Here is a 26,719-nt window from a genome sequence, read left to right as displayed (position 1 = left end):
GAACAGGCATTACCTTCGCTTGAGTAACTCAGCCTGGCCAGTAAATTAAGAACGATTTGTAAAGGGCATAAAACCTCCAGTGAAGCGAGAGTGCCCATATAAAGCAGGGACAACAAAGAAGGGAGACTGTGAGACAGCCGTGCCATGGAGCTAGACAGTGGATGTGTTGCTAAGAAACATTCTCGAAACCCCAGACAACCCTGACCTCAAAGCCTGTCTGTGAGGCAGGACTGCCCTCTAGTGGCCGCCAGTGGATGAAATGAAAATGGTAGGCAGCACGGGGCAGTAAATGTGCCGAGAATTATGAACTTTTATGTTTTTTTCATTTCCGTCTGCATTTATCCATATTTGTTTAGCACTTAGAGTAGAAAATGAAGCTGCAATGGATACATTCAACGTGTAACCGACAAATGTTTATTGATGTTCGACTGTCCAACGAGTTTTTGATCCATTTACAGGACAATCCGTTGATATAAAATGATTTACATTGTAGAATATCTTAAACAGCTGTACTCCAGCAGCTATTTAAGCCTCATTAGGAAATCTTTTTTCTTTTTTCAACTCTTCTACCTGTCAGTCTACACAGCTATTGATCTACCACGCATGACTGACAGTAGTGAGGATCGCCCAGAAGCAAATCTATGTTCTGTACTTTTACATATTTAACAATAAATACAAACAGGAAAAAGGTTTGTTTCTATCTGTATATAGTAAATATGCTAGAGAGGTGGCCCTACCACCAGAGGAAACAGGGCACTATTAAGCAGTAGAGGTAACGAGTTTTCCCCTTGGATTCAAAGTTAAAAACATCCTCGTTCACAAACTCACTCAGAATAGCAATTCACCATGCATCAAATGTACGTAAAAGTCCACATTTGTAAAGCGCCAATCACCCGTAAGGGTCTCTAGGCGCTGGGGGGGCCGTCGGGAAGATTTAGCGAGCTATTGCCCAGAGTCACATGGTGCTGGGCTGACCTGCCGCCGGCGCCGGGGATCGAACCGTGGTCCCCAGATTCCAGCGTCAGTCGCCCTGGCCGCGGCGCCACACCTCTTCCACGTATGGAATGAGACCTCCCACCATAAACTGATGTACCACCAAATTAGAAATGACTGATTACAGAGAAGCTTTCCCCATTCAGCGGACTGTGGGGAACTTGCAGCCTTGTGCAGTTTGCCAATGTTGTTCATTGATAGCCCAATGTAAATAAATCACAGTATCCTAAATATCACTATACCACCCACATTCGCACAAATCAAATCTCGTTTGCCCCAGTCTGACAAAATACTTCTGCATGTTATTATTGGATCACTTCGCTTTTTCAGTTCATATTTATTTTTTTCTAAAGTATTAAGAATAGCAGGAGCAGTGACTGAGCAGGAGCAGTGATAGGGCAGGAGCAGTGACCGGGCAGGAGAAGTGACAGGACAGGAGCAGTCAACGGGCAGGTCAGTGACCGGGTAGAAGAAGGGACGGGTACTATGGTGCTGCTACCCTCGTCATAGTTTGAGGAGGAGAGATGCACCTCTTTTAAGCTAAGCAAAGCCAGAGAAATCACAGAGATTGCAGAGGGTGTTTTCAGACACCCTCAAAGCTGATTTCGGGTTCCCCAGTCTGCCCTGCAAACTGTTTATGTTTATTGCTTGAGTTCAGAGAGGCTCGTTAATGCTTGAGATGAAGCTCTAACACACACTAGAGACAAAAATGAACAAATGAACCAGTGGAACCTGCCGACCACAATAAAGAAGCTGCAAAACACAACCACAGGACACTGCTTTTGTTCCCACACCAGCCTGCAACACATGGGAATTGTTTAATGATGTCTGCTTTTTGTGTGATACTTCATAGCCGGGTGGGATCAGCCTGAGCAATGACAGATCACTGGACCTAGATTTCAGAGCAGTTGACGGCACTGTGCCAGTGTGGCCAGAAGCTTGGAGTCCTTGAGCTGCAGCTCCTCGGGCTGTAAAACAGGTAAATGCAAGCAAACATCCAAAACACCAAGGGCCGTATTTATGAAGACCTTGCGCCGCCGGTGCGTCACTTTTAAAATGGGAAAAAGTGACGCACCGGCGGCGCAAGGCCTTCATAAATAAGGCCCCAAGAACTTTAGAAGGGTGCCTGTGACGCTGCACAAATATTTTCATCTACTCATTCGTTACCCATGCTGGCCACATACCAAAACAAATTTACTGGAGATGGCGGAAGTACAATGCCTCGCAAGAGAAGCAATCAAAAAGCAGCATATGCTGTAGTACACCAGTGGGATTTTGGAAGAGAACCCCAAGCAAAGCAAGATTAGTCCGCTCAGACCCACATTCTGGGCCCACAAAGTGTTCAAAGGCTGGCTCCCACCCCAGACTCTCCCAAGTATATTACCCGATGCATAACCCATGAACCAGTAACATGAACTGTAAACAAAATATCAGACTATACAACCCAGTGCTGTAACCATATAAATAGATTATGATTATATGAAATACCACAAAAATACTTGCACAGTTGCTCAAAGCTGCGCCCATGCTGGAAAACCTTGAAGCACAAGATTGTTTCAACCTAATATAAACCTATTTTGACTTGTACTTATGTTCTTTGTCTATTTACCTACTTATATGCTATTGCATGACCTCCTCTGATGTGTCTGTACAATGTATCTTTTGTCCCTAATTTTTGTCCTGAATTTCGATCTTCTGTCCTGAATTGTAGTCCTGAATTTTGACTCTTTGTACTGAATTTTCACACTCGCCATTCTGAATTTGCACCCATGCCAGTTGGTCACCCTACCAGAAACCCAAAATATACACTTGCTCAGCTGTACTTCGTAACCTGTTAATCCCTCAGAGACCTGACAGATTGTATCTCAGAACATCTCTGAAGGTGGAAGAATTTTCAATACAGATAAAAGAAGCTTGAACCAGACTTAGTATGCAGAGTTTAATAGCAGTGACTCTTGTGTGAGGTGTGTAGGACAGGTACATAGAGCTAGGTTTTTGGGATAAGCGTATACATAATAAATACACCCACAGCATGCATCCCAAAACACATTACAAAATAAATCTCTATGCTTAACAATTACCAAACATATTTTATATTATTTTGTTTGGAGACGTTATATGGGGCTGGTAAGAGGGATGGGTATATGTGGATGATGTCCAGGGTTAGGTGTATGTTATATGTACATAGACACGTAAATGTCGTAGGCAGAGGTTGATAGAGTACAGTTAGATTTGTGGGATTAGTATATGGCGTAGTTATAAGAAGTCACTTTACAAGGTATGTGTCTTAAGTGAATATAGTAGGTACACAGGGGTGAATATAGGTGATAGATGTAGGGAACTAGGTATGGCTAAGTATATGTTGTTGGTATATGTGTCAAAGGGAATTTAAAATTAACAAATAATGTGTGCTTAGTCAACATGCATAGGTTGTAGAGGGGTGTGGCCAATGTGGGCAATATGGCGGACGCTCCTTGAGTGAGCGCCGCAGTTGGATTGCATATGTTGACTCTGATTCCCCGTTTTCGCTTTCTTCTGCCTTCCCCACACACAGCGGGAGACCCCACTTGGAGAAGACGATAAAGGGACTGCGGGCTAGCCCGGAATGCCCGATTGGGAACCCACTCTGTTACCTGATAATCCAGGCTGCTTGGGATGGGAGTATAAGAAGGGGCCAAATCAATCACTTAGTGGATTTAGGTTGAAATGTTGAAAATTCAAATAGCACGGTCATGGCACTGGTTACTAACAAAAATAGGGTAGTGCCTTTGAAAAGTATTAGAAATCTTGCTCTAAAGAATTTGCTTGTCCCTTCAAACCATATTTTCAGTTTCTTAAAGTTTCCATCTCAAGGTGTGAGAAGTTATAAAATGCTGGAACGAGCAACATTCTTCTTCCTGTGTCTTTTGGACTTGAGTAGAGTCCTCAGGCCTGAATAGGCATTGCCTCCACTTGAGTCGAATCACATAATCTGACTCTGATTCCCCGTTTTCACTTGCATCTGCTTTCCCCACACTCAGCAGGAGACCCCACTTGGTGAAGACAACAAAGGGCCTGCGGGCTGGCCCGAAATGCCCGATTGAGACATTTCATCCAGGCTGCTTGGGACTGCAGCCTAAGACTGTGGGGCGAGTGTCGAGGGATCACCCGAGCCCCTGTGAGATATAGTTGCAGGGTCTGAGGAGGACGATGGAGGCCAGCTGCAGCTCCCGTGGTGTCCACGCTTACCCGCTTGCCACCTGGGCTGGGCCACTTGCCCGAGGTGGCAGGCCTCGCAGTTGTGGAGTCAACGCCCCCCTGCAGTCCCAGATGCCGATGCACGGCTGGAGACACTGCAGGCCGAGGCCTGTGCCGCCCTATGGCTCATGGATGGGGGTTGAGTCGTGCACTTGGCTCCCTCGGTTACTGCCACCATTTCTTTCTCTTCCTTCCCTCCCTGCCTTTACGGGCCTGCGTGGAGGTGACCACGGCCTTCTCCCTTTCTCTTCACTCCCCAGGCTGGGGACAAAGCAATTTTAGTGTGTAGGGGGCGAAACCCCTGAGGCAGGAGTACAACACGCCCCCAGCAGTAGTTGGTGGTGGCCAGAGCCAGCGGGCATCAGGGTATTTCCCCCAATTAATGGTGACCCTTGCCTCCTATAAACCCAGAGGAACTGGTATCTTGGAATGTGAGGCACTGAGACTGGACAGGGTCAGCCTCCCTGGCTCACTTTGGACAGGGCACGGCACCTTAGACGAGGTGCCCCAGGTGACCCCATAGAGATGCTGGGCTGGCGCATGGGGCCACACAGCAGCCCCCTAATCCAGCAATGGACAGGCGGCCTGCATGGTAAAGACAACCATCCACCTGGGCATCAACTATTGCAACGGATCTCCTCCTCACTGAAGACATCAAACTGCTCGTGCTGCAGAGTGGGCTTGGCACAACAAGCCCACGCAAAGGGGTCCAGCATCACGCTTTCAGGGGACGCCTCTTGTTCTCTCCTCCTCCCATTTTCTATATTGCACTCAACTACCTCGGTCCAGCTACTGATACAGCCGACAAAGGTGATAGGGTGCCTTCACACTGGTTCTTAACCCTCTACGTCATGTGCCATGGGGCAGCTGGCACCGCCTTCCAGGGCTGTAAACCCTGTGCCCCCCTCCCCAGCATGGCCCGAGTGGAACAAAAATTGGACATGTTCTGGAGGCCATCGAATGGTCCAGAATATCCCTTGAAGGCAATATTGACACAGTGGCACTGGAACTCACTCTATTAACCCCTTCGGTGCTGATGACGGCTCCCGGTCGTCATCAATTACGGTGGGCGTGTGCTGATGACGGCCGGGAGCCATCATGACCACGCCCGCGATCGGAATGTGCCGCACAGGCGCAGAATTCCGGCCGCAACAAGGGGGTTAATGGATGTCCATTGCAAACTTACCGACAGAGTTCGCGTCAAAGAGTAGACGTCATCTGAACTTCGACCCCAGATGCAGGAAGCGCAAACACAGACAAAAGCCTTGCAGAACCAGACTTGTGCCTTAACAGACAGGGAAGAAGATTCGGCGGGAAGTTCCCACAGAAATAATATCAGAATAGTAGGAGTCCTGGAGGGCTCAAAGAGACATGACTTGGAGATGTGGCTCTGCAGTTTCATACCAGTTGATAGACTACGCCATTATTATGATCTTCCCAGACTTTACACACTCAGCATCCAACGACAGCGACACACATTTCTGGCCGTCAAGCGGCAATTACAAGAACTAGACATTGAATGCTCACTTTTATTCCTGGTTCACCTCCGGGTCTAGATATATGGACAAACTCACTTCCTTACCGATTCCAAGAATGCTTGGGACTGGGTGGTGCACCAGAGGGGAACTACCCCTCCTACCATTCAGAATCAGTCTTCCCACACGCCATCCCTGAGAAACGGCAAGAGGAGGCGTGGGAGTCACAGATCGCAGGGCTCTCCATAATTATCCTGCTCCCCATACCTGGAATAGTTGATACAGGAGCGCAGGAGTGTTTTGTTAGCAGCTGCAGCCTTCTTTGACCCCGTCCCGTCTTTGGAAACGGAGGAGGGCGCTGCCTCCACTAGTGGGGAAGGATCAAAATTCTCCATACTTCTCCCACTGGACTCGGTGCACCGCTGAATGTTGCACCACAAACTGCAGATGATTTTATTTGACCACTGTGCTGCTCCTTTTTCACAGACCCACCCTGTATGGTATGCAGTATGATTACAATTAGGCGTGCAACTCATACCAACCCCCCACTTTTTCTATTTCATGCACCATTTCCCCCCCGTTTTTTCATCCTGTGCAGGAGTGACTCAGCTCTTTCCAACCTGGCGAACAACAGCTCCTAATGACCCAGTTCTCCTACCTGTCGGAAGCTGGGCTCACGCTTGTATACCCAGTGGGCCATTATTTCTCCCCTCTCCCTGCCCCGTCCGGGGAGTTCCCACTTCCCCCCCATACCCTCTCCTTCCTACAGTGAACAGTTTAATGAGTGGGCACACCAGTGACTCCTTCCTCCCCCTGCCACCTCCCCCTTTGCTCATTAGGGGCTTGGCTACCTCTGGCGCTGTTACACACACTCCATGAGGCAGCCACTCACAGTGTGGGCAAGTGGATAGCCTCCTGAATATAATGGGATCACAGCACTTGAACCCCACACATCTTGACATCTACACCCCAGATGATGGACAAAAGACGGTTCACATAGCCCTAATGTTTGGACAGGGTGCAGTTGCATTGCTGCTCTTTTTGATATAATGGTTTCCTTTAGTTATGTAATGTTGGTATTTGTTTGACTTTTGCACCTTACAAAAGCACTCTCCTACACAGACTCTAACTATCTTTCTCCTGTTACGGGCTGGAGCTAGAGGCCATCACTGTCTCTGTTTTCTCCCACCCCTTCACCCCAAGATACTAACATGGCAACCAACACTTATGTAATGGCATGGAATGTCCATGGAATGCACACTCCCACTTGTAGATATGCGGTCTGTTCGTACCTGTACCACAAGGAAAAACAGATAGCCTTCCTCCAAGAATCTCATCTTACCCAGACTGAAGCCCATTGCCTTCAGAAATGGTGGAGAGTCCAAGTCTACTCCACCAATTACTCCACGTAAGTTCATGGGGCACTGGTGTGAATACATGCATGGGTACCATTTGAAGTTGTCACCGTAGTTGCAGACCCTGGGGACAGTATATATTTGTGGAGGCCATTGCGAGGGTCTACAGCTGCTGGTGACCAGGCACACTTCCTACATGACGTACTAGGAGTCCTAGCCCACTGGATTGAGCTGCCATGAGTAATAGGGGGTGACTTTAACAGTTTCTTGGATGTGAACCTGAACAAGTCATTTCCTTTCTTCCCCTGCACCCCTGCCACCTACAACACCCAGGGCCTACCAGGATGGCTGCAGCATTGGCACCTCACAGTCATCTGGTGACAACGCAACAAACACACCAGGGTTTATTCATTTTACTCACACCCACATGATCTACACATACTCATAGATTGCCATGCCACCACAGCGGATGTTACAAAGGTAGACAATCTGGGCCGCAAACACTCAGACTCAATGCCTGCAGCTATGCTGGGATCAAATCCCCCCCATCTTCACGTGCCAACTGCAGGTAGATGCACTAGATGATACTTCCCTTCCACCTCCCTGGACACATGCAGTACAGAATATTTTGAAATTAACATGTACACTGCCTCCTCTGACCTAGTCGAGTGAGACACCTTTAAGGTAGCAATCAGTAGACACTGCCTGGAGAACACCATAAACATGACGCACAGCCTAGAGACATTGTACACATTTAACAGGGGCTGTTGCACTTGGAGGGGGAGGCTCATGAGTCCCCGCTTGGTAGGGAATGGCTAGTTGGGCGAGGCAGGATCATGCAAAGCAATTGGAGCGGCTGCTCTGCCTCAACTGCGCAGTCCATACTGCTATGACGCACACAGAATAGGACAAGGCAGGGAAACTATTGGCGTGGGTAATTTAGCCGGATCAACCCAGGCGCCCTATACTGTCTAAACGCCAGCCCTCGGGTGACCAAGTTTGTACGCTGGGGGCCATACATGAAACATTTTTGCCATACTACACGTTGCAATACCAATTCATAATGGTGGCCTCAACTGCCAAAATCCAGGTATTCCTGGAGCAGGTGACACTTCCATGTATCTGCCCGATCAACAAGAGGAACTAAATGGGGAGATTACCTTGCATGAGGTCCAGGAAGCCATCAGGGCACTGGCCACTAGGAAAATACCACGTCCGGATGGACTACCTCTTGAATTTTATAAATCATACACCCAGCTATTGGCCACAAAACTAAAATCACTATTCGACGAGTCCCTGTTAAACTTGTCCTTTCCACCCTGCCTCCACAACGCTCTCCTTACATCGCAAGCTGGGTAGGGACTATGAATAGTTATCCTCTTATAGGCCACCAGCGCTCCCTAGTACAGTCCCTCTGGTCTCTCAGCTGGTACACCCCGATCAGAACGGGTTTGTGCCAGCCAGGAACACATCTCTGAACGTACATCAGTTTTTCCGGGTCCTAGCGTTTGCTCCTGCTCACTGTCTGAACTCTGGATGCTTTCTCCTCGATCTGGAGAAGGCTTTTTACTCTCTGGAGTAGGCTTACCACTTCAAGGTGCTCCCTCTCTACAGCCTGGGAGCACAGATCATCCATCTGGTTCATTTACTGCACATGAACCTGATGGCCAGGGTTAAGACTGGGCCATTAATCTCAGATCCTATACAAATACACAGGGGCATCCCGCAGGGCTGCCCTCTGTCTCCGCTTCTATTTTCACTAGCAGTGGAACCATTGGGACACATCCTGTGGACGGTGGGTTGCGCTGGGAGATCCTTCTGAGAGATGAGAATCACTTGGTATCAGTTTATGCCAATGACATGCTCTTATCCCTCAGAGATGTCTGCAATATTCCAGCCCAAATAGCACAAACACTAGATTTGCACAAGTGTATGGCCCCAGAGTTAACTGGAGCAAGTGCTGCCTTTTCCTCTTCATATCCTCCATGCCTGACCCCGTGGCATGGCGCCCTGACACATTCCGATATCTGGGAACCCATATGTACCATTCCCTGACAGACCTAATGGAAGGTAATTTGGGCGGCACAGTCACCAATATACAGAAGAAAATTGAGTTTTGGCAGAACCTGCCGCTATCCGTGGTGGGACACATACCCTTCATTAAAATGGTCATGTTACCACTCCTCTACTTTTTTGCCAACCTCCCACTTTACATAATGAAACTGTTATTTTGCTCTTTGAAGCAAATTACTGGAGATATCATGTGGCACACGTCACACCGCCGACTGGCTCTGACCAAGCTGTACTTCTCGCCAGATCAGGGTGTGCCAAATTTTGAGCAACACTATATGGCCTCCCAGCTGCAGTGCGTAGGTAGGTGGGTAGCTAGTTGCCAATTGGGAGAAATGATGTCGGCTTCCCCCACTTGGGACATGCCCTTGGTGATGCACTCGTTCCGCCCACATTCAAAGTTGCAGATGCCACAGCCATCACTGCTGTGGGTAGCATACCGATGATACCGGCTGACCCTTTACCTCACCAGATCAGTGAAACCATATGCCCCAGCCCTCACTCCACACACTTCTGTAAGCACTACATGGCAGAAACTAGTACCCTGGCATGCTGTCCGTACACATATGCTGGTTGACCGCCACAGTGATGGAGCGTCCTACCCATTGAGGAGTACATGACAGATGCAGGTCTATTGCCAAGAACGTTCCTACTCTACACCTCCATAACCAGATCCCCGATGGGGTGCTGGGGTGACATACAACAGGACCCAGACATGCACTTGACGATACAATACCTGCACGTCATGGTTGATGGGTGCCATCTGGTATCCTGCCTGGCATGCTCCCTATGCACTTATACTGCCATCTCCCTGACACCACTGCAGCAGCATTGAGATGTCGATCTGGGCAGACCAGGCAACTACCCGAAGTGGCAACATATCGTGGAGCACCCTCTCTTGATACCTTGCAATGCCTGCTTCTGCCTTATGCAGTGTTACATGCTGCATTGGGCTTACCTTACTCTGCCAAAAAATCTATAGATATTTTCACCGCACGGATCCGGCCTCCCCACACTGCCACACAATAGAGTCTGATTTTCTTCACATGCTTTGGGAGTGTCCATCACTCACTCAATACTGGAACGCGATCACTAGTCATTTAACCAGATGCACGGGACACACAACACTACATAATTGGGGAACATGCCTTCTAGACCAGCTGCAACGCACCAAAAAAACCTGGGCCTCAGCCCAGTTTATTGATCTTGCCACGCTACTTGCGAAGCACCTGATTAGACAAAAATAGAAATCGCCTGAGAGGTTGGGCACTATCCGTGACCGTATGGGCACAAGCCGAAAGCATGGCCCTACTCCGAGATCGCTAAGGGCTGCAAAAATACCCCATGGAAGCCATGTGGGGCGCCCTATTGATGGAGCTTCAGAATGCTACATGGGACAGGGATCCCCCCCTCACACCAGGGCATGAGGCTTCAGCATATCACTTCACGTAGTCACCTGGGATGCCTGAAATGAAAGACACCAAATGGCCACACATCCCCACTGTAGTGCTGGGCCTCAGCAAGGCCTACCCGGGCTAGGGGTTCACCCTTCTCTGCAAGCAAGTCCTCAGACCAGTAAATAGAAGTTGGCACGGAAACTGAAATGTCAAAAGAGATATTTATTAAACCTCATGAGGTGGAACTACATTTACACAACACCCTTCGGTAGAGTATGAAGTAGCACAAGGAGTAGAAGAACCATGGGTCTTTTATACCCACACAGGGGCTCAAAAGAAGGCGGAACAAGCACACATAGGAGAGTTACATACATAAATGGTCATACAGAAATGCAGAGTCACCAAAGAAGGAGAAGCTAACAGTTGCTGACTTCAATAGAAACATCCTGACAGTAACAGACCTAAACAGGTGCATGGGTAGATACAGAGTTCTCTGCGCATGTGCAGAGTAGCAGAAAAAGTATAGCCAGTTCTTTGAGCAAGGCACAAGGGCAAACGACAGAAAAGAAGGAAAGAGCACATGCGAGCACATGGCAGACAAAATGGCTGCCGGAAACAAGATGGCTTCAGCTAAATGCTAACATCGATCTCTGCCAAATTTCCACACCACAACATTACATTTGTTATGGTACTATGAAGCTACCCATGATCCCTGATGACAGGTGCAGACTTGTTTTTAATACAGTTAATAAGGTAAACCACTCTTAATCCTTACCGTGTGTTAATAAAACCATATAACTCGTATTTATACTAGATACCTATTTATGATGAAACATTAAGCTGCGGGTCCCAAGAACTGATGTAGAGTTCTGTTCTAGTTGACTTGTTTTTGTATTCACATGATCAATGCCATCAATATATCCAGATTCTGATGTTTGTGAATTGTGACACGATGTATTGAAAAACAAAAAGCACAATAAAAAAGTTTTTAAAAACATGCATAGGTTGTAAATAATATAATTGAACTTTATGTAACATAACAAAGGTTTACGTTGTCATGACTAGGCCTCAACTTCACTTCCATTGATTTTAGTACTCTGTCTGTACGGCTCTAGTTATAAATGTGTTCTCCAGCATTTTGGAAAATAGTCTCAATTCAAGTGTTTTTATTGTTTTGTTTGTGTTTCCTCTTATATGTAATAAAGAATTATTTATTGGTACTAGAGCAAAAGTCCTTTTCCATGTGAAGGGCTTTCTGTTTTACCATTGGATATTGTGATGTAACATTTGCTACACACGAAGACAACAGTATGATTTCTCTGTTTGAAAAACTACACAACATGCTGTTTATGGGATGTCTGCCAGATATTTTCCCTTGTTTTCATACTGAGTAGTCTCTATGTTAGACTGTTATTTAATTTGGTACTTAGGATAATTTTGAGACATTCTGTGACTTCTATTGTGAATATTTTTGCGTTATTTGTTCTTGTGCTAGCCCAGGTGTCCCCCACCAGTCCATGAGCTACCAGTAGCTCACAAACACCTTCATACTAGCTCACAGCCTTGAGTTCATTTTTCAAGTAGCACAGGGTCACATTTTCTTTTTAAAGTTAAGGGAAGAATGTGTTTATTTTACATTATTATCTTCAGGCTGCAGGTAGCACTGCCTGATAATGAGCAGTGCTGGAGTCAGATTTATGACTAAGGGCACAGAGGTAAAGAACTGAAGCACTCAGGATTTAAATCTTAAATAAAAGTGCTTGTCAAATAAATTTTGGAGCATGAGAACAAAATGATGTTTCTGGTTGCTTTTAAATGGGAGAAAATTAAAATGAAGAGTTAATTGATTAAAATAACTTCTTTTTCATTTTATCCCATTTCAAAGAGTTGAGTCTGTGTTTTTCTCCACATTCAATTAAGCCACATATGTCTTTCTAATTTATGAAGCATGTTTCTTCACTTAAATTCCTCCTATTTAGACAAATGGCTGTATTTTTATGTTGTAAACATGGCACTATGTCTACAGGGCATTTACACACTGCAGGCATCTTGCTCCCAGTGGCTGGTAGACACAGTGTCACATGTACAACTGAAAATACAGTAATCTTTTGATGTGAGAGAAATCCAAATTGAAGAATTTTCTTTTATATTAAGAATTTTCTTTGCAGAATATTATTAAGCTCTTTAAATTTCTCCCATTAAAAAATGAATGGTTTTACGATTGTGTTATACATGTAACAGTGCCATGTATGGTGAAAGGTATGTCCTGTGCCACAAGTACATAGGACACATACTCTCATTCACCCATACACACATCTCCCATTCATACACACACTTGTTCGTACATCCCCAAAGACCACACTCTCACTGACACACATGGCAGCCCTGCCAGAGTGCCCTTAGACAAAGTAGACAAAGTATTTTATTCAAATCATAGTCTTGGCTCTATGGAAATTAGGCTTAATCAATAAAACTGAGCGTGGGCGTGTCTGGTAACATTGCACGAGTGGCTTGGCCTTCAGTAGCTGACAGTGATTTTCACTGATAAGGTTGGAGACCTCTATGCTAGACCATATGTGGTTTGGCTATTTAACTAGAATAGAAACTGAGCCCTATGCTAATTTCCATTAGTTGACAATTTGAGAATTTATTGACATTTTGATTTAAATTTACTAACTATTTTTGTCTTCTGTAATGATTTCGAATTTTAAATAAACCTTCATAGTTTTAACTTTGAAACTTATTTTTTGTAAGCTTGATTTGAATTGGTTTACCTCTGTTACAAGATCTTCATATTTTGGGACTCACACAAGGCCCAATCCCGAAAATCAGTGCTTAATTTAAAATGAATTGCTTTTAGGAGAACAAATTATCGCCAACATATGGGGTATGTACAGCGGATAAGCATAATTATATAGGCGGGGAAGATACATAAGGTACATAGTTAAACCAACTGGTAGAATAAACAAGAGTAAGACCACCATCCTGGTCAGAGCTGTGTCTGAGCTCCCACACTGCCTAGAGAGAAAATTCCACAGAGTTAAAGCTTTTTCTTTAAGGAGAATACTGGCACACCTACAATAGTTTGACCTGAGCAGTAAGGCAACCTCGAAAGAAAGTCTGGGAGAAATTGTGTTAATAAACCAAACAAACAACAATGCAGTTAAGAATAAAAAACGCTGAATTTCCAAACATCAAATTTAAATTCCTAGAAAAAATGTTGGTGAGAAATGAGAAAGAAACAAATGGATAAAGTATTAAAACAGTCATGAAATAAACAATATTGAACTTGTTCTAAAAAACCAATTTAAAACAGTCCTGTATCAAACTTGTGCATTGGACAATAGCAACACTCTAAGAGTATTAATTAGCGACCCTCCACCCAAGGAAGTTCACAGAAGCTGATACTGCTGGGAGAGGTCAGTTACCTGGGGCTGCAAGTTTCCTCTTCATGCTGATCTTGCTGGGTTTCAAATATTTACCTTAGGCTGAATCTCCAAGAGTAATCATAGTTTGTTTTAAGTGTCTAAGGCAGACGTTCAACACAATTTCTTCCTGACGGGTCTTCAGGGTAAGTACCTAGGGTCCAGTCTATTTAAAATGTATTGGGAGGCACTGAAAACTGATAGGGTCTTCTGCAATATCTCAAGAAGGAAATCAATAAAAAAGGAATCCTGTAACCTGGATGCCAGCCTTTGGTACTCCTGGTCCTCCTTAATCCGTATAGACTTCATTTCCTTTAGTGCCAAATTCCTCTGCAGACATACAGTTGCACAAAGATTTAGAGGACATAACCTCCCCATGGATCAGTTCAACAAAATCTCTCCATCACTTTTTTAAATCAGAACCTGGGGGTGGGGGGGTGGGTTCAAAGATGCAAGCATAGGTAGTACCAACCCTATAGTGTACATTTGGCAGTCACGCACAACACCCATACTCTTCATCCAGAATGGCTATGAACTTCCAGTGGATCAAGCAGGAGTTTTGAAAAGACAACCAGCATTTGTTTGGTAAGTTCTGCTAATACAATCCATAAAAACTCCCACATTCCACAATCCCAATTTTACCTAAGTGTGGTGAAATTTCAAATCTGGGGATGTACTTAGCAGTAGCAGAATCCTATAGAACTATTTTGCAGGATATAATTCAACAAAAGCCATCTTTGCATCTAAGAAGCTCTCATTTGACATCCATATCCACCCTCTTATAATCAGTGGAGTCCAGGATTCTTCCGTGGACCCTTTTTCAGGAGGAACTACGTAATGGTAGTTATATTTATACCACCCGGATCAGCGTCTCCCCTTGTCAATCATTATGCATGTCCCCTATGAAACATGAGATTACAATTGATCTGGGCATGATTTTAAGAAATGATAAAATGGTGGTCCATTACTCACAAGTCTGAATTGCTCATTCATTCACATAGGATGGCTCGGGCACACAATATTCCAAATCTCATTAGTGTAAAAACTGAAATAGGTAAATCAAATCTGAGTGCAAATTCGGGGGTAGATGTATCAATCTTTCATGCAGTGCAGCACAGCAAGACACTTTGCTGCGCTGCGTGAAATACATATCCACCATTATATGGCGCATTGTTGTTCTTTCCTAGCTCTGGTGCACTTTTGTCTGCCTAGCTCCAAGACAGACACCCTTGTGTCATGTTGCAAGGGTCACTGTGTTTTTGGCAGGCTTGTTTTTATACAGGAAGGGGGACCTTCCTGCACAAAAACAATTCTGAGAGGCAGTTTCCTCTTTCTATGCATGCTTCAGAATGCAGCACACGTAGAAAGAGGAAAGAATTAGGAGAAACAAAGACATTTCTCCTTGTTACGCATTTTGATACATTCCCAAGTCTACCACTTATGGTAAATCTGGAAATTCATCAAATTCTATGGGTGGATTCGTGGGAAAACCCATGCTCCACCCCTGGAAACCCCTCCCAGGGAAGTGTAGAACAAGGTAGCAATTTGCGCTACCTAGCGTTACTCTAGATTTATCAAGCTATGCCGGGCCACGCAAGGTTGCCATGTGTGGCTCGAAAAATCTAACTTAAGTTTTTGTGTCGCCCTTGAACCACCTCGCATGGTGGAAGGGTGACAAAAAACCTTGATAAATATGGGCCTTCCTCTTTTCAAGCCAAATCAGGCTTAAAGGTGACTCTTAGCCATCCTACTTCCCCATATAAAACTAGTGCACAAAATATACTCTGCTGTACATGTTGAACAGAGTCCTATTGTTTAACCATGTAGTAGCAATCAATTATAGCCTACTTTTAGCCTAATTTATAAATTACTTAAATTAAGTATAAGTTGGGCTCCCAATTATGTAGATTTGCAGACTTCAATTTATATGGGATGTACCTGCAAAACTACTCTTAAAGTTTAAACATGTCCTTGACTTTCGTTGCATTGCATATGTTTCTTGTGGAGAAAAGTATAACACCAGGACTTTCCCTGATAATTGAGGATTTGTACTCCTTCACTGCAACACTAGCTTCATGATCCTGTTACACACATTTTGTTGGTAACAGTGTCACTGCCTTCTTTGCATTTCCTGAGCCATTATGCCTATGATCCCCTTAGTTATACTTTGCTTAAGTTGCAGAAACACTGTTGAGGCCAGGCCTGATTCATGCTGGGAGGAACCTGACACAGCAGCGCAGTTCATTACCTGTCAGACCTAATGGATTTAGCCCTCTATAGTTAACTTGGCTACCCCTACTCTTCATTTCTATTTGGAGGTATGTCCAGCAGCATGGAAAATAAGATTTATTTTTAGTTATTCTTCATACAGAACAGAAGATGTGATTGAGTTAAATCTATGGAGAATGGTGTGGCTTGCTATTTTCTTGGGCTCTATATTGTGTTTTATGGTGCCATTTGCGTTGAATCTGTAAATACTGTCAAGATCAGCTACGCAGCAGGGGAAGCCCTAGGAAATACCTTTGGAAGAAGGTGGTCCCATCTCTTTTCCATGCTTGAAATTAAACGTAACAAATTCCATCAATGTCGAGTAGGCCAAGTGAGCCCTAGGGGTAAATAAGCCATTTACAGACACAGTGCAACAAGACACCTAGGATACTGCTCCCCGTCTTCAAGGGCCTGCAGATCACTGTCCCTTGAATTTAAATCTTTGATATCTTTTTGTTAAAATCCCAAGGGGAAAAAACCAAGTGATCCTCATTTAGACTTCCTTCGTTGTTTCAAGAGTATAAAAAAGCCACTGTGTACTTTATAGGGAATTTTAAGGAAGTGAGGAGTTGTGTAATAAAGTCATTGATCTTCCTATCAAAATCCAAACTTTAACCTAAATGGATTCCCTAGGGGCCGATTCCGATTCGGGATAAAAAACCGTAGTACGATTCGTATTCGTAGCCGTCTCCATACGAATGAAAAAAGACCGTCTGAACTGCAAAGTACGATCCATATCCCAAAAATACGTCTGAATATCAGCGACCCGTACGAACCATAATCGAAGACTCTTACGAAATGGCGTCGGAACTCAAACCATACGATTTGTAAACATGCCGTACGACCAAACAAGTACGATCCAGACTGGGGACCGAGTACGCGATTTGTACGGGCAAACGTAGTCACGCATGAAGCATGATTCGTACGGAAAACAATGCGTATGAGCGAGCCGCACCAACAAATACGACCCGCACACCACCCGCACAGCCCTCAGTAAAGCGTACGCGGACCCCCACCCCGAAAACAGACCGTATCAGCCAGCCGCACCAACAAATACGACCCGCACACCCCTCAATAAAGCGTACGCGAACCGCCACCCCAAAAACGGACCGTATCAGCCAGCCGCACCAACAAATACGACCCGCACACCACCCGCACAGCCCTCAACAAAGCGTACGCGAACCCCCACCCCGAAAACAGACCGCATCAGCCAGCCGCACCAACAAATACGACCCGCACACCACCCGCACAGCCCTCAATAAAGCGTACGCGAACCCCCACCCCGAAAACGGACCGTATCAGACAGCCGCACCAACAAATACGACCCGCACACCCTCAATAAAGCGTACGCGAACCCCACCCCAAAAACGGACCGTATCAGCCAGCCGCACCAACAAATACGACCCGCACACCACCCACACAGCCCTCAATAAAGTGTATGTGAACCCCCACCCCGAAAACGGACCGTATCAGCCAGCCGCACCAACAAATACGACCCGCACACCACCCGCACAGCCCTCAATAAAGCGTACGCGAACCCCCACCCCGAAAACGGACCGTATCAGCCAACCGCACCAACAAATACGACCCGCACACCCCTCAATAAAGTGTACGGGAACCCCCACCCCGAAAACGGACTGTATCAGCCAGCCACACGAACAAATACGACCCGCGCACCACCCGCACAGCCCTCAATAAAGCGTACGCGAACCCCCACCCCGAAAACGGACCGTATCAGCCAGCCGCACCAACAAATACGACCTGCACACCACCCGCACAGCCCTCAATAAAGTGTGCGCAAACCCCCACCCCGAAAACGGACCGTATCAGCCAGCCGCACCAACAAATACGACTCGCACAGCCCTCAATAAAGCATACGCGAACCCCCAGCCCGAAAACAGACCGTATCAGCCAGCCACACCAAGAAATACAACCCGCACACCACCCGCACAGCCCTCAGTAAAGCGTACGCGGACCCCCACCCCGAAAACGGACCGTATCAGCCAGCCGCACCAACAAATACGACCCGCACACCCCTCAATCAAGCGTACGCGAACCGCCACCCCAAAAACGGACCGTATCAGCCAGCCGCACCAACAAATACGACCCTCACACCACCCGCACAGCCCTCAACAAAGCGTACGCGAACCCCCACTCCGAAAACAGACCGCATCAGCCAGCCGCACCAACAAATACGACCCGCACACCACCCGCACAGCCCTCAATAAAGCGTACGCAAACCCCCACCCCGAAAACGGACCGTATCAGACAGCCGCACCAACAAATACGACCCGCACACTCTCAATAAAGCGTACGCGAACCCCACCCCAAAAACGGACCGTATCAGCCAGCCGCACCAACAAATACGACCCGCACACCACCCACACAGCCCTCAATAAAGCGTATGTGAACCCCCACCCCGAAAACGGACCGTATCAGCCAGCCGCACCAACAAATACGACCCGCACACCACCCGCACAGCCCTCAATAAAGCGTACGCGAACCCCCACCCCGAAAACGGACCGTATCAGCCAACCGCACCAACAAATACGACCCGCACACCCCTCAATAAAGCGTACGGGAACCCCCACCCCGAAAACGTACTGTATCAGCCAGCCACACGAACAAATACGACCCGCGCACCACCCGCACAGCCCTCAATAAAGCGTACGCGAACCCCCACCCCGAAAACGGACCGTATCAGCCAGCCGCACCAACAAATACGACCTGCACACCACCCGCACAGCCCTCAATAAAGTGTGCGCGAACCCCCACCCCGAAAACGGACCGTATCAGCCAGCCGCACCAACAAATACGACTCGCACAGCCCTCAATAAAGCATACGCGAACCCCCAGCCCGAAAACAGACCGTATCAGCCAGCCACACCAAGAAATACAACCCGCACACCACCCGCACAGCCCTCAGTAAAGCGTACGCGGACCCCCACCCCGAAAACGGACCGTATCAGCCAGCCGCACCAACAAATACGACCCGCACACCCCTCAATCAAGCGTACGCGAACCGCCACCCCAAAAACGGACCGTATCAGCCAGCCGCACCAACAAATACGACCCTCACACCACCCGCACAGCCCTCAACAAAGCGTACGCGAACCCCCACTCCGAAAACAGACCGCATCAGCCAGCCGCACCAACAAATACGACCCGCACACCACCCGCACAGCCCTCAATAAAGCGTACGCAAACCCCCACCCCGAAAACGGACCGTATCAGACAGCCGCACCAACAAATACGACCCGCACACTCTCAATAAAGCGTACGCGAACCCCACCCCAAAAACGGACCGTATCAGCCAGCCGCACCAACAAATACGACCCGCACACCACCCACACAGCCCTCAATAAAGCGTATGTGAACCCCCACCCCGAAAACGGACCGTATCAGCCAGCCGCACCAACAAATACGACCCGCACACCACCCGCACAGCCCTCAATAAAGCGTACGCGAACCCCCACCCCGAAAACGGACCATATCAGCCAACCGCACCAACAAATACGACCCGCACACCCCTCAATAAAGCGTACGGGAACCCCCACCCCGAAAACGTACTGTATCAGCCAGCCACACGAACAAATACGACCCGCGCACCACCCGCACAGCCCTCAATAAAGCGTACGCGAACCCCCACCCCGAAAACGGACCGTATCAGCCAGCCGCACCAACAAATACGACCTGCACACCACCCGCACAGCCCTCAATAAAGTGTGCGCGAACCCCCACCCCGAAAACGGACCGTATCAGCCAGCCGCACCAACAAATACGACTCGCACAGCCCTCAATAAAGCATACGCGAACCCCCAGCCCGAAAACAGACCGTATCAGCCAGCCACACCAAGAAATACAACCCGCACACCACCCGCACACCCCTCAATAAAGCGTACGCGAACCCACACCCCAAAAACGGCCCGTATCAGTCAGCCGCACCAACAAATACAACCCGCACAGCCCTCAATAAAGCGTACGCGAACCCCCACCCCGAAAACTGACCGTATCAGCCAGCCGCACCAACAAATATGACCCGCACACTGCCCGCACAGCCCTCAATAAAGCGTACGCGAACCCCCACCCCGAAAATGGCCTGTATCAGCCAGCCGCACCAACAAATACAACTCGCACAGCCCTCAATAAAGCGTACGCGAACCCCCACCCCGAAAACGGACCGTATCAGCCAGCGGCACCAACAAATACAACCCGCACACCACCCGCACACCCCTCAATAAAGCCTACACGAACCCCTACCCTGAAAACGGCCCGTATCAGTCAGCCCACCAACAAATACGACCCGCACAGCCCTCAATAAAGCGTACGCGAACCCCCACCCTGAAAACTGACCATATCAGCCAACCGCACCAACAAATACGACCCGCACACCCCTCAATAAAGCGTACGGGAACCCCCACCCCGAAAACGGACTGTATCAGCCAGCCACACGAACAAATACGACCCGCGCACCACCCGCACAGCCCTCAATAAAGCATACGCGAACCCCCACCCCGAAAACGGACCGTATCAGCCAGCCGCACCAACAAATACGACTCGCACAGCCCTTAATAAAGTATACGCGAACCCCCACCCCGAAAACAGACCGTATCAGCCAGCCACACCAAGAAATACAACCCGCACACCACCCGCACACCCCTCAATAAAGCGTACACGAACCCACACCCCAAAAACGGCCCGTATCAGTCAGCCGCACCAACAAATACGACCCGCACAGCCCTCAATAAAGCGTACGCGAACCCCCACCCCGAAAACTGACCGTATCAGCCAGCCGCACCAACAAATATGACCCGCACACTGCCCGCACAGCCCTCAATAAAGCGTACGCGAACCCCTACCCCGAAAACGGTCTGTATCAGCCAGCCGCACCAACAAATACAACTCGCACAGCCTTCAATAAAGCGTACGCGAACCCCCACCCCGAAAACGGACCGTATCAGCCAGCCGCACCAACAAATACAACCCGCACACCACCCGCACACCCCTCAATAAAGCGTACACGAACCCCTACCCTGAAAACGGCCCGTATCAGTCAGCCCACCAACAAATACGACCCGCACAGCCCTCAATAAAGCGTACGCGAACCCCCACCCCGAAAACTGACCATATCAGCCAGCCGCACCAACAAATACGACCCGCACACCACCCGCACAGCCCTCAATAAAGCGTATGCGAACCCCCAACCCGAAAACGGACCGTATCAGCCAGCCGCACCAACAAATACATTCCGCACACCACCCGCACACCCCTCAATAAAGCGTACACGAACCCCTACCCTGAAAACGGCCCGTATCAGTCAGCCACACCAACAAATACGACCCGCACAGCCCTCAATAAAGCGTACGCGAACCCCCACCCCGAAAACTGACCATATCAGTCAGCCGCACCAACAAATATGACCCGCACACCCCTCAATAAAGCGTACGTGAACACACCAAAAACGTCCCGTATGAGCCAGCAGCACAAACAAATACGACCCGCACACCACCCGCACAGCCCTCAATAAAGCGTATGCAAACCCCCACCCCGAAAACGGACCATATCAGCCAGCCGTACCAACAAATACGACCCGCACACCCCTCAATAAAGCGTACGCGAACCCCCACCCCGAAAACGGATCATATCAGCCAGCCGCACCAACAAATATGACCCGCACACCACCCACACAGCCCTCAATAAAGCGTACGTGAACCCCACCCCAAAAACGGACCGTATCAGCCAGCCGCACCAACAAATACGACCCGCGCACCACCCACACAGCCCTCAATAAAGCGTACGCGAACCCCCACCCCGAAAACGGACCGTATCAGCCAGCCGCACCAACAAATACGACTCGCACAGCCCTCAATAAAGCGTACGTGAACCCCTACCCCGAAAACAGACCGTATCAGCCAGCCGCACCAACAAATACAACCCGCACACCACCCGCACAGCCCTCAATAAAGCGTACGCGAACCCCCACCCCAAAAACGGCCCGTATCAGTCAGCCGCACCAACAAATACGACCCGCACAGCCCTCAATAAAGCGTACGCGAACTCCCACCCCAAAAACTGACTGTATCAGCCAGCCGCACCAACAAATATGACCCGCACACTGCCCGCACAGCCCTCAATAAAGCATACGCGAACCCCCACCCCGAAAACGGCCTGTATCAGCCAGCCGCACCAACAAATACAACTCGCACAGCCCTCAATAAAGTGTACGCGAACCCCCACCCCAAAAACGGACCGTATCAGCCAGCCGCACCAACAAATACAACCCGCACACCACCCGCACACCCCTCAATAAAGCGTACACGAACCCCCACCCCGAAAACGGCCCGTATCAGTCAGCCGCACCAACAAATACGACCGGCACAGCCCTCAATAAAGCGTACGCGAACCCCCACCCCGAAAACTGACCGTATCAGCCAGCCGCACCAACAAATACGACCCGCACACCCCTCAATAAAGCGTACGGGAACCCCGACCCCGAAAACGGACTGTATCAGCCAGCCACACGAACAAATACGACCCGCGCACCACCCGCACAGCCCTCAATAAAGCGTACGCGAACCCCCACCCCGAAAACGGACCGTATCAGCCAGCCTCACCAACAAATACGACCTGCACACCACCCGCACAGCCCTCAATAAAGTGTGCGCGAACCCCCACCCCGAAAATGGACCGTATCAGCCAGCCGCACCAACAAATACGACTCGCACAGCCCTCAATAAAGTATACGCGAACCCTCACCCCGAAAACAGACCGTATCAGCCAGCCACACCAAGAAAAACAACCCGCACACCACCCGCACACCCCTCAATAAAGCGTACACGAACCCACACCCCAAAAACAGCCCGTATCAGTCAGCCGCACCAACAAATACGACCCGCACAGCCCTCAATAAAGCGTACGCGAACCCCCACCCCGAAAACTGACCGTATCAGCCAGCCGCACCAACAAATATGACCCGCACACTGCCCGCACAGCCCTCAATAAAGCTTACGTGAACCCCTACCCCGAAAACGGCCTGTATCAGCCAGCCGCACCAACAAATACAACTCGCACAGCCCTCAATAAAGCGTACGCGAACCCCCACCCCGAAAACGGACCGTATCAGTCAGCCCACCAACAAATACAACCCGCACAGCCCTCAATAAAGCATACGCGAACCCCCACCCCAAAAACTGACCATATCAGCCAGCCGCACCAACAAATACGACCCGCACACCACCCGCACAGCCCTCAATAAAGCGTATGCGAACCCCCAACCCGAAAACGGACCGTATCAGCCAGCCGCACCAACAAATACATTCCGCACACCACCCGCACACCCCTCAATAAAGCGTACACGAACCCCTACCCTGAAAACGGCCCGTATCAGTCAGCCACACCAACAAATACGACCCGCACAGCCCTCAATAAAGCGTACGCGAACCCCCACCCCGAAAACTGACCATATCAGTCAGCCGCACCAACAAATATGACCCGCACACCCCTCAATAAAGCGTACGTGAACACACCAAAAGCGTCCCATATGAGCCAGCAGCACAAACAAATACGACCCGCACACCACCCGCACAGCCCTCAATAAAGCGTACACGAACCCCCACCCCGAAAACGGCCCGTATCAGTCAGCCGCACCAACAAATACGACCGGCACAGCCCTCAATAAAGCGTACGCGAACCCCCACCCCGAAAACTGACCGTATCAGCCAGCCGCACCAACAAATACGACCCGCACACCCCTCAATAAAGCGTACGGGAACCCCGACCCCGAAAACGGACTGTATCAGCCAGCCACACGAACAAATACGACCCGCGCACCACCCGCACAGCCCTCAATAAAGCGTACGCGAACCCCCACCCCGAAAACGGACCGTATCAGCCAGCCTCACCAACAAATACGACCTGCACACCACCCGCACAGCCCTCAATAAAGTGTGCGCGAACCCCCACCCCGAAAATGGACCGTATCAGCCAGCCGCACCAACAAATACGACTCGCACAGCCCTCAATAAAGTATACGCGAACCCTCACCCCGAAAACAGACCGTATCAGCCAGCCACACCAAGAAAAACAACCCGCACACCACCCGCACACCCCTCAATAAAGCGTACACGAACCCACACCCCAAAAACAGCCCGTATCAGTCAGCCGCACCAACAAATACGACCCGCACAGCCCTCAATAAAGCGTACGCGAACCCCCACCCCGAAAACTGACCGTATCAGCCAGCCGCACCAACAAATATGACCCGCACACTGCCCGCACAGCCCTCAATAAAGCGTACGCGAACCCCTACCCCGAAAACGGCCTGTATCAGCCAGCCGCACCAACAAATACAACTCGCACAGCCCTCAATAAAGCGTACGCGAACCCCCACCCCGAAAACGGACCGTATCAGTCAGCCCACCAACAAATACAACCCGCACAGCCCTCAATAAAGCATACGCGAACCCCCACCCCAAAAACTGACCATATCAGCCAGCCGCACCAACAAATACGACCCGCACACCACCCGCACAGCCCTCAATAAAGCGTATGCGAACCCCCAACCCGAAAACGGACCGTATCAGCCAGCCGCACCAACAAATACATTCCGCACACCACCCGCACACCCCTCAATAAAGCGTACACGAACCCCTACCCTGAAAACGGCCCGTATCAGTCAGCCACACCAACAAATACGACCCGCACAGCCCTCAATAAAGCGTACGCGAACCCCCACCCCGAAAACTGACCATATCAGTCAGCCGCACCAACAAATATGACCCGCACACCCCTCAATAAAGCGTACGTGAACACACCAAAAGCGTCCCATATGAGCCAGCAGCACAAACAAATACGACCCGCACATCACCCGCACAGCCCTCAATAAAGCGTACGCGAACCTCCACCCCGAAAACGGACCGCATCAGCCAGCTGCACCAACAATTACGACCCGAACACCACCTGCACAGCCCTCAATAAAGCGTACGCGAACCCCCACCCCAAAAATGGACCATATCAGCCAGCCGCACCAACAAATACGACCCGCACACCCCTCAATAAAGCGTACACGAACCCCTACCCTGAAAACGGCCCGTATCAGTCAGCCACACCAGCAAATACGACCCGCACAGCCCTCAATAAAGCGTACGAGAAACCCCACCCCGAAAACTGACCATATCAGTCAGCCGCACCAACAAATATGACCCGCACACCCCTCAATAAAGCGTACGTGAACACACCAACACGTCCCATATGAGCCAGCAGCACAAACAAATACGACCCGCACACCACCCGCACAGCCCTCAATAAAGCGTACGCGAACCTCCACCCCGAAAACGGACCGCATCAGCCAGCTGCACCAACAATTACGACCCGAACACCACCTGCACAGCCCTCAATAAAGCGTACGCGAACCCCCACCCCGAAAACGGATCATATCAGCCAGCCGCACCAACAAATATGACCCGCACACCACCCACACAGCCCTCAATAAAGCGTACATGAACCCCACTCCAAAAACGGACCGTATCAGCCAGCCGCACCAACAAATACGACCCGCGCACCACCCACACAGCCCTCAATAAAGCGTACGCGAACCCCCACCCCGAAAACGGACCGTATCAGCCAGCCGCACCAACAAATACGACTCGCACAGCCCTCAATAAAGCGTACGTGAACCCCTACCCCGAAAACAGACCGTATCAGCCAGCCGCACCAACAAATACAACCCGCACACCACCCGCACAGCCCTCAATAAAGCGTACGCGAACCCCCACCCCAAAAACGGCCCGTATCAGTCAGCCGCACCAATAAATACGACCCGCACAGCCCTCAATAAAGCGTACGCGAACTCCCACCCCGAAAACTGACTGTATCAGCCAGCCGCACCAACAAATATGACCCGCACACCACCCGCACAGTCCTCAATAAAGCGTACGCGAACCCCCATCCCGAAAACGGCCCGTATCAGCCAGCCGCACCAACAAATATGACTCGCACAGCCCTCAATAAAGCGTACGCGAACCCCCACCCCGAAAACGGACCGTATCAGCCAGCCGCACCAACAAATACAACCCGCACACCACCCGCACACCCCTCAATAAAGCGTACACGAACCCCCACCCCGAAAACGGCCCGTATCAGTCAGCCGCACCAACAAATACGACCGGCACAGCCTTCAATAAAGAGTACGCGAACCCCCACCCCGAAAACTGACCATATCAGCCAGCCGCACCAACAAATATGACCCGCACACCACCCGCACCGCTCTTAATAAAGCGTACGTGAACCCCCACCCCGAAAACGGCCCGTATCAGTCAGCCGCACCAACAAATACGACCCTCACCACCCTCAATAAAGCATACGTGAACACACCAAAAACATCCCGTATGAGCCAGCAGCACAAACAAATACGAACCGCACACCCCCACTAATAAAGCGCACGCGAACCCCGAAACCAGCACAAGGACAGTGCAAACGAGTCGCACAACACCACTAAACAT

The sequence above is a fragment of the Lissotriton helveticus genome, chromosome 5_1 (genome assembly GCF_964261635.1).
Source record: "Lissotriton helveticus chromosome 5_1, aLisHel1.1, whole genome shotgun sequence".
Taxonomy (NCBI): Eukaryota; Metazoa; Chordata; class Amphibia; order Caudata; family Salamandridae; genus Lissotriton; species Lissotriton helveticus.
Note: the sequence above shows the minus strand (reverse complement) of the source record.